General features: G+C 28.7%; 1 protein-coding gene across 2 annotated transcripts in view; it reads right to left on the bottom strand.

Moving 5' to 3' along the window:
• The window catches only part of shot (dystonin-like protein short stop), a 161,014-nt gene that overhangs the window by 128,141 nt on the left and 15,465 nt on the right, over nucleotides 1-17,408 (bottom strand). The window lies entirely within an intron of this gene.

Genomic DNA, 17,408 nt, shown 5'->3' with positions numbered 1-17,408 from the left:
TAACACGCGTTACTACCACAATTTGACCTCACTATTCCACTTTAACAATGAATAAGCTCAGAAATGACGTCATCCTTACGTCAAAAGAGTACTTTTCCAAAAAGAACCGAAACACTCCCTTATCCTGTGTTTCGGAAAATTTTACGTCATCTCGTAAGATTAAAACACAGAAAAGAAAAAGAAAAAAATCGATTAGAACATACAAAATTTAACCTTTTTTTGTTTTTCATTTGTTCTATCTTTTAATTATATTTTACGTTTGAGTAAAAAGTTAACACGAGGAAAGATTTTTAATTAAAGATACACCTAAGATGAGACGATCACGTGTAACGAGTGGGGTGGAATCCTCCTCCGCTCCGCCCATCGATCACATGCTCTCCCCTCGATGGGAGGAGTTAACATCTGTGTAAACACACAAAATGTGCAGGAAGTTGTTTTGATCGTTAAATCTTACTTTCTATTGTTCGTCTGAATTGCGTATTATCGAATTTATTAAATAAAAGTGCCTTTCGCTTAAATTAAAAATTGGTAATAGAATATTATTAACGTTTGTTCCTATAAATAAATGAAGCTTAATGTAAGCTAATCAAATGCTTATCTAAAACATCGATAAACAAATAATTATTTGAGTTATATTCGTAATAACATCACATCGAGAACTGGATTTAAACTTTCTATAATCTTAAGAAGCCTTTTGTTGTTCCAAATAATTTATTGTAAAAAAATACGAGGCCCTATTTGTAGCGTAAGCTATAAGGCCCTAAGCTGTAGCATGAGACCCTGAGCTGTATCTTATTCTGTTCATATATAGTCAGGCTATGATTCGTGAACTGGCTTAAAATCATCAGCAGTATCGTAACATGGTTACACTCAGACTAGTAACACTCATTACCGAATTATCATATAATAAATCGCTACCCTGTGGAGTGAATTTCGTTAATTACAACCTTATTGTTGTAGGTGGTATCTGGTAAACAATGTTCGATCTCTTCACTCTTTCCAAGAACAATTTTCTGAATCCACTTTTTTTATTATTATTTATTAAAAATGGTAAACACGTGTACTGAAAGCATCCACCCGATCGATATCTTTAAATCGATCGTTGCACTGAGTAACAAAACTTTAAATCGTAACAGTAAAATCTGTTCAAATAACTTCGTTGCAATATGTTATGGACTTAGACCAATATATGTCAAGGATTGTAAATATTTATAATAAAAACATCTCGATGGTAAGAGTGGAGACTTCCGGGATATTTTTGATGGTCAAATTCGGAGGGGAGGGTTTGGGTTCCAATTCGATTTCCCTCAAAATAATAAGCTCAATAGTTTTAAGCCTTCTTTCTATTCTAGAAATTCAATAATTTTGAATCGACCGAACTCAAACCCATGGGTGGACTGGTTCGTATATATCGAATCCCATCCCTCACTTCGCATTGTGAGCCTGGCCAAACGCCATGGATGGCATGGAAAAAGCATTCTAATGCCACAAGAAAAAACCAATTTTTATATTATAAACTTCTGTGTAAAAAACTTTTCTGTACTCATAAAGTGTTTTGTACTGATTGTGTTACGTTTAACGATATATTTAGAGGGGGGAACAGCTTATAAATAATAAATCTAAAATTATTTTCGATATAGTTTGCTTGTATTGAAACTGTATAAGCTATTCAATACAAGCAAACTATATCGTTTTTTATTATTATTAATTTCCTTTTTATAGAGCGACCAGCATAGGAGTCAAAGTACTCACTTCAATTTCATTCTGTGATGAAATGAGTTGTGCCTGGTCTTTTTTTTAATAGTGTCTACTTTCTTTTCAAAATAGTTTCCGTTGTAATCCCAAATGAATTAAGTCTGACGAGTGATCGTTTCCTTTCGTTAAGTAATGTCTTTCCTAGAAATCATTTTGGTTTCGATTTTCTCTTTAATCTTTCGAGAAATTTTTCTTCATTAGAACAATTCTCTTAACATCGAAACCTTCCAGAACTTTAGCATTAAGAGATGAAAGTAAGTCGCAAAGTAGCTTTCATAATGGCTCGTTTTTTGTTTTTTGTGTCATTTAAACTTTTTTTTTTATTTCCCTTTACTTCTTTCCCTAAAACGAGTGATTTCCTTTTAACATCAAGTAGAAAGTAATGATTGACAAGAGCATTTTTTAACTGTAAAATAAGTAAAATTAAAACTAGAAAAAGTTAGAAAAATGAATAAAATAATATGCCAAATAATAAAAACAATCTAGGTCAAAGAACAAATTAGACAAAAGGCAGAGAAAGTGAAAGGTCAAATGAGTATAAATTCGAAAGTGAAAGCAACAATTAATTAAGTAATTACAATTGTAATAAGGATTCAGGAAATAAAATTGATTTATGTATTATAAGTGTGAATATATACATTTATAAATGTATATGGATGCTCCTTAGTCGAGAGGTCACGACCCCGATTAACGTCACTAGATAATAAGAGTTAAAATGAATTTCCAAATAAAAATAATAAAAAAATCATTGGAAAATATACACGCATCAACAGCATTTTCTTTCATTATATTTAATTAGATGCGAATAAAAACAAAATTGTCATTTTATTTTATTTACGTGATACGAAACATTCCATATTGAAACGACGTATTTATAACTGTAATTCGATTCAAATCTATTTAAAATTCTATGATTTAAATTAATATAATGGCGACTATCGTGATTCTATATGATACCAGCCTACGGAATAAGACCTCATATATTTTTTTTTTACAATAAATTATATGGAACAATAGAAGGCTTCATAGGACTAAATCCAGTTCTTGTTATTACGAATATAACTCAAATAATTAACATAATATTATTTATGTTAATGTAACGGTATTTTATCAGTCTTTTAGATAAATTTTTTGATTAGTTTACATTAAGTTTTATTTATTTGTAAGGCATAAAACAATAGGAGCATTAAGGACAAATTCTTAAAGCATCTTCTAAAAACCTGAGAGTAATTAAAATTACTCTCACAAATACGAATACTTTTTTATTCTTCTTAATTGTAATTATTTATTACACGTATAGAAACTTTTTTTTTGCGTCACTCAATTGTAATTGACTATCTCAGAATTAATTACACTTAAATTTTAAAAAAAAACAATCACTGATTCAATGTTTTTTAATCAAAGAATCAATGCCAAAAAGCATTTTTATCGTTGATAATAATTAAGTATTATATAGACTAAATGCATATATAGCATAGTAAATTATTATTTGAATTGAATTATTGAAGAGATAGGACAATTGTTATATAGTACTTAATTAATCACTGCTGGTATCTAAACTTTCTATGACACTCCATTGTAATTAATTGTCAAAGTTACAATTAATTACATTCGAAACACTACTCTGCTGAACTAAGTTAATAAATAATACGGCAAATAATAGTAATCTTTCTAAATGGAATGTAAAAGTCTTTCGAGTAACACAAACTATATTGAACAGATGGTTAAAACCTCGTTATAGCGAGGTATAATGCGCGTACTCGCTATAAAAAAAAGGCATAATGCCTCAGGCTACCGTGTAACATATGTCTACTGAAAGGGGTTTGACCAAGCGTGAGGCCATCTGTTTGTATTGATGAAAATAGATGGTTGGATGATGATGATTCCGAGCGCTTTTAGTGGTAAACTATATATTTAGTGTTTGATCGAATTTTAGTGTATAACACACACAAAGATAGAAAATCGAATCTTTAGCTGGTGTTTAATATATTGAGAAGGATTCTCCCGGTATAAAATAGGGGGTTAAGTCAAATAATTCGAATTTGTAGCGAAGAATAAGATAAAAATTTCGCATATTCGCTCGCTTTACTACGAAAATTCTGAGAAAAACAGATGAAGAAAGTAGGAGTGCGCTCGACTTTCACCTAAGTAGTATTAATGTAACAAGGCGCCAAACCGGAAGTAAATGGTGCGTAAAATCGGGGTCGGCAGAATCGAGGTCTTAATGAAACAATGCACTTGATCTTGACATCCTTTCTCATCCTTTCATATCTTTATGTTTTTCGAGGTCATTTTTTTAAAAATTTTCTATAACATTTTTCGTTCGTTTCGGCCTTGAGAATGTCTCACGAAAATTTTCGCGGAATAAAACGAATTAATCTTCACTAGGTGCAGTGTAAGTTATAATATTTCAACGCATAAAATTATTTTTTATTCTTATAATTTGTCATTTCATCCTTCGTTGTTTATCAAATACTGTATTGCCTCATGTTTAATTCGATACGATCTTCGTTCGAAGACGAGAAAATGACGGGATGTTGGCCCGACCATCTGATCTCGTGACTAGTTTTCGTGAAATGACCAGGTGTTAATGGTTACCTTAAATCTATTAGATAAACCCGTTCGGAAAAAATATTTTAAACCTAACATAATATAAACTGTTATTTTCTAATTAGTATCAATTTGTTTGAAAGTTACCATTTTTACCTTGTAAATACTAAGAAAGTATACATATTTTCGTAGCTGAAATATATTTTAATAATGAAATATTGCATAAAAATAATTTGTTTTAGCACCGAAACAGATTATTTTAGAGGAAATAAAAATTGCAAATTTCAAATTTTAAGTATAATCACTTCAAAATACATAAAATAACTGTACTGTACTTAACTGTATACAAACAAACTTAGATATAATGCACTCCTAGATAATGCCACAGTCATAAAGTGCTATTATACTCCTGAGCAAATCTTTTTCATAAATATTAAACATAGAACTTTTCGGTATATGTGAATTATTAAGTATGCTATTTTGTATTATAAACGACGTTGTTATCACTGAATCACGTGACTTTCGAAGTGTCAAACTCAAATTCAGAGTACACGTTAACCTCATTAATGTATATATAATTCATATTGTTTGAAATACTTCAGTTTAGCGTCATATTCGATTTTGTGCCAATTTCGGGTTGGACAGACTTGTGGCCCTAAGCTATAACGTATAAAAGGCCCTTCGCCTTCATCTAACAATGATACACATGAAAATATGAGGCCCTAATCGGTAGACCCATAACGAGAGGCCCGGAGCGGCATTTTGTTAAAAATAAATAAATAGGCAACATAGGTATTGAAATGTATGTTTTTATTTAATGAAATGAGCTTGAAATATAAGCAAAAACAGACAAAATTAATTTTAAAATATTATTTCAAACAAGTTTTCTCTGCTAAGAATAAAAGAGTTTATGGATTGAATACTTATTTGTTTAGATTTTTAAGATCTTTAACACTTTCTTTCATTATATATTTAACAGCTAATGATTTAAATTCGTGAAAATGAACAAAACATGATATTAATTTAATAAAAAGATCATTAATATTAATAAATAAAAAGTCAAATTTAATTTAATTATCTAAATTTTTATTTTTACGTCTGTCTTTGTAATTAAATGTATGCATTATTAAATATGTCGAGATCTGAATAATTAATATAATATAAAATATTTACTATTGTTATCTTATTAATTTTTAATAAATTAATAAATGTAATTTTTTAAATATATTATTTAAAAAGAATTTATGCAATAAAAGTTCTTGTAAAGGTTAGCAGCAGGCAGAGACAGATTTAAAACTTGTGGCCCTGAGCTACGACGTACAAGAGGCTTGTCCTCCTCAAATAATAATAGGCAATATATATATATATATATATATATACACATATATATAAACTCTCTGAGAAACGAAAGAGGCCCCTCTTAACGTGAGGCCCTATGCTTCAGCTTGTTTAGCTTATACAGGCTACAATATACAATATTATTAATGTATTTTTGTTTTTAAAACACTGAGGCCTAAAAAGATTAAGCGAATAAAGTGTTTTGTTATAAATAAAAATAACGTATATATTTTTAAAAGAAAATTTAACGAATTTTTCTTGTAATTTTTCTATCTTTGTTACAAAATACAATGTTATTTTTTTATGTACTTTGACAAGTTACCATTCTTAACAATTTTTTTCCATGCTGTTTTCTCCTTCCATTATTTATCTGATTCGAGCTATTCTCAGCAAATTTTTAAGGCAATATAAAAGGAAACGGTCGGTTGGTTTTGCTATTTTGTGACATTAGAACTAAAGAATTTTATGTGATTGGTTTCACTTTCATCCATTAGCAGCAAAGCCTGACCCCACAACTGGTCGAAACAATTGTTGTTACTTGTTCTATTAAAAAGTATGGCTTCAATTATTGAATAGGAATTTACATTTTATTTATATTTATAATTTTTATTTACTCTGCCACTTTTACTCTATTTACTATGAGTAATTTTTTTTTCTTATTAAATTTATTCTATGACAATTCTGTTAAATCTTCGTATTTATTCTAATGTTAAATTCTGTAAATTCTCTATAAGAATCTAAATACAATATATCCTAAATATTCTTTTCTTTTATATTGATAATAAATGTCTTTGCCAATTATGTCGACAACCAACAAGAAGACCAGAAAAGTACAAAAGACATTGAGAAAATCAATGGAGAAAAATCTCTTTATTCGATACTAAATGGACTTATAACCTTGCAATTAATTTTAAATTAATCAGATAATTAGAGGTTAATCATTTTAATTAAAAAATAATATTAGTCGCTGCGTATGGCTTTGATTAATGCGAAACCCACGATGAATGAGGTTTCATTTGTACAAAATATGCGGTATTTTAATGACAAATTCCGACATAAAGAACATTCTGCTATAACTGATAATGCTGTATTCAGATATACTTGGCGAGGCACTTCCATGTTTTTATATGTCATTTTCTAATATTTATCATATATAACACAACTTAGCCGTATCATATAGCTATCTACTAGAAGCAAGTAAACTTTAGAGGAAGATTTAAAAGTATATTCAGGTCTAAACAGGATCTAAACCCATTATAGCCAAGGATTACCATTTACTTTACTTTTAAGTACGTGGGCTTTTATTAGTTAACTTCGAATTCTAATTGATTCTTGATTGTGAATACGGACATTTGAGACTTTATCATCCATTTAAATTCAATAAATAAAGCAGAAGATACAGATCTTGTTTTAGAATTCAATTAAACAGCATTAAACACTTTACAATTAACTTAGTTCTGTGGATATTCAAATCGCAATTAAGGATCCGAACCAATAACTATGCCTTTAGCACATATTTTGAGTGGAAATATATTATAATATTATGTATTAAAGTACAGTTTATATTTCAAATGTACTCACTTTATGAATAAGGTAAGGTTATAAAATAATTTACTTAAAATGTTTTGAAATTAAAATTCAATTTAAAATAGTTGTGGATTCAACTTAATTAGAAAACGAACGATTAATTATTATTTTCAATACCCATCAATTTTCTTCTTTTAAGAACTTTTAATCTAATATTAAAGTGGAAAAATTCGTCAAAAGTAGTAAAAAAATACAGAGGAAAGATGTTTAAAACCTCTTTTGGTGAATCTAATATTATTTTTATTGCTAAAAATTGTCTACAATGTGTCATTTCTATTCTATTTTACAGACGATTAAACCGGGTTTCGAGGGGCAAAACATCGATTTTGTGATATCTACTCCTCAGACTTTAATCGAATATTTTAAAGAGAAGGGGGAAAAAAGCAGTAACCACTCGACAATTTCTTCGGGGCAGCGTTATAACTTGACATCGCTGATCATAATTCATTTTTAACAACGGATATAGTAGTTTTGACTTCGAGAGATGAGTTACTGATACCAAAAAAAAAAAAACAAGTCCAAAGCGCGCTTCTTTCAAAAATTATTTACGCAATAATTCACGTGGAATTTAAGGTACTTCATGGATAATTCACGTGGAATTTCGTTCCAAAAAGAAAAAAAAATGCGTTTCCTCGAAAGCAATCCCTAAACACAACATTCTCCTCTGTAAGATCATGAATCTCTCGTAGTGTGATCATGGAAGAAAAAAATTATCCTGTAAGAAAATTTTATTTTCGAAGCTTCATGAGCGTGAAGACGTTCTTTCCCCCCCCCAATATTTTACTACAGAAGTATATTCGTACAGACATCGATTCCACGCAGAAAAATACAAAAGCATAAAAGCGTCCCCTGGTGGTTAAAAATAAAATTATTAATTATTAATTAAATAAAATTTTTAAGTAATTATTTACAAGCAAATTCGGCAGAATTTAAAATAATCTTATACTAAATTATTTATTTATTTATTTTTGTCGAGAACTTTCGTGTTTTTATTTTTACATTTTTATCGCAAGTCGAACTTTGACTCATTACTGTACTTGATTACTTTCATTTCATTCAATTAAATAATTAGCGTTTAGAAGGTTTGTTATATTCTATTGTAATTCTACAATTTGTTGTCACTATTACTAGCTATAATCTTAGAATCTTAGCCCTTGTACAGTATCAAATATCTCAGGATACAGCCTTTACATTATATTGATAGAAAAGGGGCCTCACAGGTCCTATGGCTTCGCACGATGTAAAACTTTATAACTGAATACATTGCTCACTTTTTAGGCTATAATACATTGAAGTATTGCTTTCTTGTATATTCTTCAATATACTGAAATCTATTGCTAATTCAATATTAGTTACGCAGCAATAAAAGCAATAAAAATATATACATTATAGGCAATAAATTTACTATATACTGAAAAAGGATATTTAAAAATTATATATTTTAAACAATTCTTAAAGTCGGAAGTTATTTTTAAAACACTTTACACTTTATATCTCAAAATAAAGCAATAAAACGGTTAAAGACTAGAACAAATGAATCCATTTTAGTAACTCTCGAGGGGGACTAATCTGTAAATATTATCGATAGAATTCTTTGCTCAAGACAATTCCTCTCTTACAATTGAAATCAATGAACTCTCTCATTGTAAATAGAATTGCTCCAGTTTTGTTTATCATAGTTATTGACACGCTAAACACAGTAATTCATTCGATAACAGTTTATTAACGAATCAATCAGACAGATTTTATATTAAACTACTGAAGTTAAATTCTCTTAGACAATTCGTCCTCTAAAGGAAATTTATAGGATAAATTCTACTTTCTTTTTTCCTCTTCCTCTCTCTCTTTCTCCTTTTTTTCTTCCCTTCTTCGTCCCTTCTTTTTATCTCTTCTGTATAGAGCCTGTGGCAGAACGTTGTTAAGGGGGATTGAACATAGTAAAAAAGTAAGAAAGAATAAAGATAAACTTAATAAATATGTAAATTTTTAAAATCTAACTTCATAATAAATTTAATTTTTACTTAATTGTAATGAGGTTAATGTCAAATTTACGTAAGTTTGCTGTGCCAAGCTATAACACTACTCAAATTGTCAAGGGCTTGTTGAAGAAAACTTCCTTGACGTTAATTAACAGATGTTTAGAAAATATTGAAGCATACTAGAAATCATTCTTGATAATAAAATAGATGGATAGAATAATTTATTCTGATATAAAATATGCAAATTGTCAGTTTGTTAATGTGTTTTAGTTAATTAATTGTTGTATAACAAAGAGATACTGTATACGTATTCATATCTTGTGTCATATCTTTCTAGAATTTTTTAATCAAAGATTTAAAAACAACTAGCAGATTATTTTTAACGTTATTTTTATTGAAAGTTCAAATTTTCGTATATAAATCCTAATATAGTATTACATAAAATCCAATTTGTAACGCATCGAACAACAGACTTTCAGGAGTAACGAACACCATATTAAATGTATAATAATAATAAAAACCACACTGAATAAATCGGTCATACAAATTAAATTAAGGAAGAAGAGATATTACGTGATTATTACATAAGTTTGTCAAAATACGTCATGATGTCTACCGTAAATAGACATAACAAAGTACTGTACACCGAAATTGATAGAAGGTAAACACAATTAGTGTATTAAGAACGAAATCTATTTACAAAACTGTCAAAACACTAAAAAAATAAAATGTTTATCAATTATTATAATTTGAAAGATGTAGAGAATGCACCAGAATGTAGTAAAGAAAATAAGACAAACAATTGTTCCTGTTCTCAGTACTGGATAATTTGGAAATTCAATAAATCTTATCATATAAATACGAAGAGTCTACGAAACAAAAGATTATTTTATTTTTATTTACGAAACTGTTATTAGCTACTGTAGATATAATAGCTCTCAGATGCACAGACAAACACACAGCAAATCGATAAAACATTCACATTTAAATAATCTCAAAATATGTATCAATCAATCAAAGTTTTGACATCCATTTATATCTCGAGTAATACTTATCTTCCTATAATATAGGGTATGCACAACGAAGGAGAAAAAATATAATATGCTATATTTTAATACGAAATTCTCCCTTTTAATTACTAAACAATTTTTATGGAGAAATATTCGAGAAATTTAAAAGAAAAAAAATAATAACAAAATGAAGAATATCTACTTTCTCTTTCTGAAATCTTCTATTTTTGCATTGTGACGTAATAACAGACGTTTATTCAGCATTCCTAATGAGCAACGTAATACCTGAAAACCATTTACTCATACCATACCATACATTTCGGGTCTTCATTCCTCATAATTTGTAACCCAAACGTAAAGCGTGACAGACAGACAATCAGTAGAAGATAAGAAATACGTTTTAATGTAATTTTATTTTTTAATATTTTTTCATCTCTACTTCATTAATTCACATCTAAAAGATTTGTCCTTTTATTTATTTATTTATTTTATAAAAATAAACACTGTAAGTAAATCGAACAGTTAAACTTTTACATGTAAAACAATAGAATAAAACTACAATTTTCAAAATTAAATTTAAAAAAAATATATATACAAATTAGCAAGATTTATGATTACAGATGTAGTTTATTTTGATAAAAAAGTTGGCAGATGTTTCCGCAAAAATTATTTCAAGCAATTTAAACTGTAATAAAGACTATTTTATCCAACAGCAATCGTCTGTAAAACTATAAAAACAATTTTTATCGTTTCTTAAATGTTTATTCTAATACATTTTGATGTTTCCTTATAACTTAATGTATAATTTTCCTTCTGGAAGTCCTTGGAGAACAAAACCTCTGCTTAATTAGAGGTTGCTTATTTTTTTAAATTTATGTTTATAAAATATAAAAGTACCGGATTTTTCCTATATCTAAATAATTCCATTTAAATATTTCAATGTTATATATTTAAACATGTTTCATAAGGAGTTAAATTTAATAAAGAATACATCAAAAGAAATAATATTGTTGATATATATATATAATTTATTATTTTTTTTATACTGAATCGTTGATTCGTTATATGTTTCGTATATTATTGGGCGCATGAAAGTGACAATTAGCTAAGCAAACCAATGACATAATCCGTTTCATATGTGCCATACATGTCAGCAGTTTGCTATTTAGAAGCGGTCATCAATTGCTTCTTATTAAGTGTTTCTGTTGATTTGTCTAATTGTTGTGTACGCTTATGTAAAAGCCTTCGTACACAGTAAAACCTGGGTAAACCGGAATTACACGACTATTGTTTTATCCACTTGGCTACTGTTGGGCGCAAACTACAATAACTAATTGAAATTCAGATAAATTTGTAATTAAACGTAACATTAGTATTTAAAAAATCAATTTTTCTTCTTGTTTGGCAATTTATTTTACGTTAAAAAATATCTGCAAGTTCTTGCGTATCGTGCTTCAACTGACAGAATCCAGATTCGATTATCGCTCCTTGCTTGTATCCTTCTTTGTATCTTTTTCCCCCCTTAGGGAATTTGGTTAAATTAACGAAATAAAGAAAATAAATTTGTGGTTTAATCATGCGCAATTTCATATTAAGACAATTTAAATAACTATTTATTGCATTTTAATATACTTTCGAAGCGAACAAATCAAATTAAAGTGAGCTGACGTCAATGCTTTTAGAATAATCTACTTACATGTAATGGCGACTTATCGAATTAAAAAAAAATATATTTTATTAATTTTACGTTTTAACGGTTACGTTCTTAATTTAATTCTAAAATTAAATTATGCTTAACTAAGTCAATAAGTCGTAACAAATAAATATTTACAATTAAAAATTCATTTGTTACCAGTAAAATAAATTTCATTCGGATTAATTTTCACTTGTAAACTTTAATCATTATTCTATCATTGGCATGAATCATGAATCTTTCAATAGATCTCATGGTAATACGGTCAGGGTTCGTTTCTCATCATTCATGCTGGCTGACCCCATTACGGGTTATATCCGCCCTTAGAGAAAAATGGAGAACATTTAAAATTCTAAATTATCCAATTCACGAAAAGAAAAAATAAATAATGTAACAGATTAATCTCATATTTTCGAATAAAAATATATTGAAAATCGTCGAAGAAAATGAAGTTTTGTAGACAGGATCTTAAAAATTCTAAATATAAGTACAATAAGTAATTAGAAAGAAAAACAAATGTTCATTTGAAATTACAGTTCTTAACCTGTTTCCTGTTTAAAAAAAATAAGATAAAAATTCAGTTCTTATAAACAATAGCCGAATAAAAACCGAACAATATCATTAACCTAAATATCTGAAAATCCGAGAAAAATTCTTTAAATATGACGCCGGGGGATGACTAGTGAAATTATTCTTTGAGAAAATTCTATAATTGAATACAAGAAATTTCCATCTTGGAAATCGATGCAACAAAAAAAGTTATATTTAATATCCATATTTAAGTCTAAAACTTTGAAAATTAAATTAGTTTTTTTTTGTAAAATCCATCTGAAAAAGTAATGGAAAAGCGCAAATGACTATTATCGGTTTTTCTATTTTTTTTCTTCTTCTTTCTTTTTAATATTTAAAAGAAAAAATAATTCTGTTTATTTCTTGTAAATTTTTTCAAAAGAAAGTGCTTTTATAATAATTTTAAAATTTCTTATAAAATGAGACTTTCTTTCATTTTACAATTGAAGAAAGAAAGAAAACAACTGAAGTATCAATTAAAGATATCGAAATATTGCTCTAAAATTTACATAATATTATATTTTAAACAAAATATAGCTTATTTTTCTTTCTTGAATGTAAAATTCATATGGCTAAATGCTCAAAGCAGTAAAAAGATGCCAACTTACTGCTCTGAGAGACCTGTTTCGAATCCCGATTGGAATTTTTCAATGGGTGGCTCCACACGTTCGTGTTATACTTATGTCCATCACCATCCAGCTGCCCTTTTAAGGGCCTAGATAAATCCATGATTGGTAAATCCATAAATAAAATCTCTCAATGTTCTTAGACTGAAAAAACTTTTAAAAAACAAGTTCTTTGTCTTGTATCTTGATTTTATCCAATTAAACTTATTTAAAATTGTTATATTGTTCATAATTTTTAAATTGTAGATTGTGTGAGGAAGTCACCCAGTATTGAGGCCTGAAAGACCCGTCGTCCTGGAGCAGACAGGAAGTCTTTCCAGTATCCTGCTCATCTGACGATCAACGGGTGCATTCGCAGTGTCTTCAACCGAGTCTAGTTGCCTTTACACAATGGGAATCTCGAGGGACAATATATTATTTAACAATATAATTGCTTTGTTTTTCTTCATAAAGTATTTATTTATCTTCATTATTAATCGTCTGAAAATTAATTCCGTATTCCCTCAGCATTACGAAACAAAATGGCAGCGGTTAAAATACTTAACAATATTTCTTCGTTGATAAGACAAACAATACTAATTTATAACAATCAAAAATTCAAACAATTTTCGTGTTCGTTTGTTATATGATAGAATTGAATTGTTTTTTTCCAAGATACAATACACAAGAATTATAAAACCGGTCTCAAATTTGTCCAATACGGGTGTGCCCGAGCCATTATATGATACTTGCATGAGTGAAGCAAGGTTATTTAAATATAGAACAGCACACTTATAGGTCTGATGTTAAACCATGCATCCGCCATCATGAATCGGAGTCGGACGAATTGTGCAGAATTTTAAGGAAATATAATATAAAAATTTATATTATTTAAGTTCATAATGATTTATATATCTACTCATAATTGTTTTCGTTAAAATTTACTAATATTAATGATTCTACATATTTTATTGATTATTTAATTTATTTATTTATATATTTTTTGACAATCGGATGCGTTGAAGGTATCAAAATCCGATTCCGGGTTCGAGTACGGATCAGAAGTTCTTGCGGGCATTAATTTCAAGACTCATCCCTGATCGGTAATCACTCGTTGCTTTTATTAGAGGCATGCCTGGCCACAGAATAAACATAAAAAAGGGCCTTTTAATGCCTAAGAGATGGAAAGAGCTTAAGAAAGCCCATTGCTTTACATTTCATTAAAAGTTGAAACTTATTTTTTTATTATAACTTTCAAATAAATTTAGATATTTTAATAACTTCTACTATAAAGGCCACTGATATTAATTAATAATGTATTTTTAAGTATAAATAATATATTAATTCATAAGATAAATACAAATAATTAAAATTATAATTAAGAATTTGTTATTTTCGATCGAATAAATCGTTTATAATTTAAATTTACTATTTATATTTAATTTTTCACTATTAATGAATTCAAAATATATTCATATGAATGTATTATTCGAAAAATATACATATTCAATTATGTTTTTTCGCTTATAATCTACTGATGAATAAAGTTATAATTTGTATATCGAACAAGAAGGATGCCATTTTAAATATTGTTTTGTAAAGTATTCGAATAAGATAGGGCTATTTTATATAGTAATAATAAGAATTTACTCTTTATAATGTTAATAATCATAAATTTCTTGGGAATAAACATTTATTGCTTATCTGTAAATGAAGTTTGACAATATTATCTGTTTTCAGATATATTTGATATTTACTAGCATGAAATTAACACTAAAGAACTTTAAATACTGTGATAATTAAATAATTAAGTAATTAAATATGATTAAAATAGAATTATGTATTTCATGCCCACATGAAATAAGAACTAGAATAAAATGCATTTCTTTTCTGTTATAATCTAATGTATTATGTGAATTTAACAGCTAAGAAGTTCTCACATCCTTTCGGTGCAATTTGTGTAACTTAAGAAGTTGTACAGTACTTCTATTAAATATTTTATGATAAAAATAAAAATAACTCTTTACGTAAAAGTGAATGCAATATACTGTAAATTTTCGACTAAGATTGGCGGAGAAACACCACGCTGTCTTTAAGTGACATTGATGAAAGATGAGAAATGATGCTCCCGTCTAGAAACAATCACTAAAGTCCATTAAGGGTGAGTCAAATCTACAGTAAAATCGGCTTGTGTTCGTGAAAAACGAGGAAAGAACCGTGATTTACACATAAAAAATTATGAAAATTCGGATAGAATTACAGTCAGATTCCTTATTGGCGACAGGGAAATACCTCACTATGCAATTATCTGGCCAACAATAAAAATGATTTTCGAGAAAAAAGTCTTTCTCGCCCATATAGGGATTTACCTAAAGGAAAGGGTGTGACTATTACTAAAAATATAGGCCCCTATAGTTTATATTTCGAAATTTAATTAAAACAATTAAAGGAAACATACATAATTTCTACTAAAAAATAAATAAATAAATAAATAAAATGAAATAATTATATCTGTACATTTTCGTATTATTAAAACTAGAGTAAACTCCTTTAAAATCGATCATAATTACGTTACTCATATAGAAGCTAACAATAAACCAGAATAAATGTTAAATAAATTATAGTTAAGTAACTGAAGACGTTATCAAATACAAGAATATCTTACACAGTTTTTGTTAGTTTCGTTAACTACCATCTTCTGAGATGGTGAATATAAAAGAAGTCACACAAAACATTAGTTTTTTCTTCGTTCTCAACACTCGAAAGATCTGTATCACTCAAAAAAAATATCAACTTCAGCAATCGTAAATGGAAGATTGCAATTGTCAACTTTAATTTAACACATCTGATAGTTGTATTGATTAAGACAATTCTGACAATTGACAATTTGTTCGCCATCTCCGCTGAAAAGCTGGGAAAAGTTTTCTTGACATGTGATATCATCTGTCTTTACACGAGAAAATCTTTTTCCGTGTCTTTCCGAAATAAAATTTGTCACAATTCCAAATCAATGAAAGTTATCTCATCTTCAAAACATAAACAGATTTTATAGATCTTGTGAACATAATCTTCGAAACGATAACTATTATTACTAATAAAATTTCTAATTACGCTGAAGTTACTACTTACCTCAATGGAATTAAATCCGTATCCTTGGCAGAATGCATTCATAAGATCATAATCAAGTTAATTCATTGTAAACTCCATGCAAACATAAAATTTCAACAATACAAAAGATTTACTTTTCAACTGCACTCAATTTCTATTAAGTAAGCCTATATAATAAAATGAGAAATTGCGTTATTATTTCAAATGCTCTTTTATAATATATATATCTAATCAATAAATCTAAACTTCTGAAGACGTGTACTGTACAGGGCGCCCGATTGAGATTGACTTAATTTGAAAGGTCATAAATAAAAAGTAAGGCGTGCAATTTGAAGACAAACTCACCAAGTTTCGTTGCAAAAATCGTTACAATATCTTTACTCCTTTCTACACAAAATTATAAAATCTCCCCGTGCTCCTCCTGTTGCACGGAGGATATCTAAACTATATTCAATTTCCTGTCATTTGTTCTGCAATATCTGCAACAGTTGAGCGAAGAATTTCGAGCTGCCTAGCTGCCTGACGAATGGACTTCCGTGGGCTTCGTTGCCCCCTGACCACTTCCACATCTTCGTCAGATAATCGGAGTTTCCCACCTTCAACATACTTCCCGTGGACAGGAACACGCCTTAATGGTGTTTCATGATAGAGGATCCTTTACATGTTTCGCTGTACTTGCACAATGGAATTTGTCTCAGCATCACACAATTTTCTCTTTCTCTTGAGCCGATGCCATTTTGACAATAGCAATTGCGCTTCACAACTAATTACTCTGTGTGCCTCAATTAATTCTAGGGAAAACTTACACGGTTGCTGTTTCTCATGCAATGCATTAAATACGTTTATATGTACGCATATAAAATCTGTCAATCTCAATGCAGGTATCCTGTATATATTATAGATGTGTGTAAATATCACAAGCAGTAGAAGTTAATCCGGCATCTAAAGAATCAGAGTGGTGCCAGATCACCAGACTATTTCCTAACCTTCGAAACCTTCGAAAAGCTGCAGACATTTCTGTACAATTTGTATCAGCGCACGTTATATTTTCTAACATATTTGTTTACGCACTCTCCTTAATCAGTATGGAGGTGATAAAATGCATTCACATCTTGGAAAAGATTGCATTGAATTAAAGATGAATTCAATGCAATCCTTTCCAAGATGTGAATGTTTCCTTTAGAAGGCAACGAAACAAGTAGACAATCTGCCA

Source organism: Centruroides vittatus, unplaced genomic scaffold, assembly GCF_030686945.1.
Source record: "Centruroides vittatus isolate TY-2023 unplaced genomic scaffold, ASM3068694v2 scaffold_752, whole genome shotgun sequence".
NCBI lineage: Eukaryota > Metazoa > Arthropoda > Arachnida > Scorpiones > Buthidae > Centruroides > Centruroides vittatus.
Note: the sequence above shows the minus strand (reverse complement) of the source record. Positions and strands in the feature narration are given on the sequence as shown.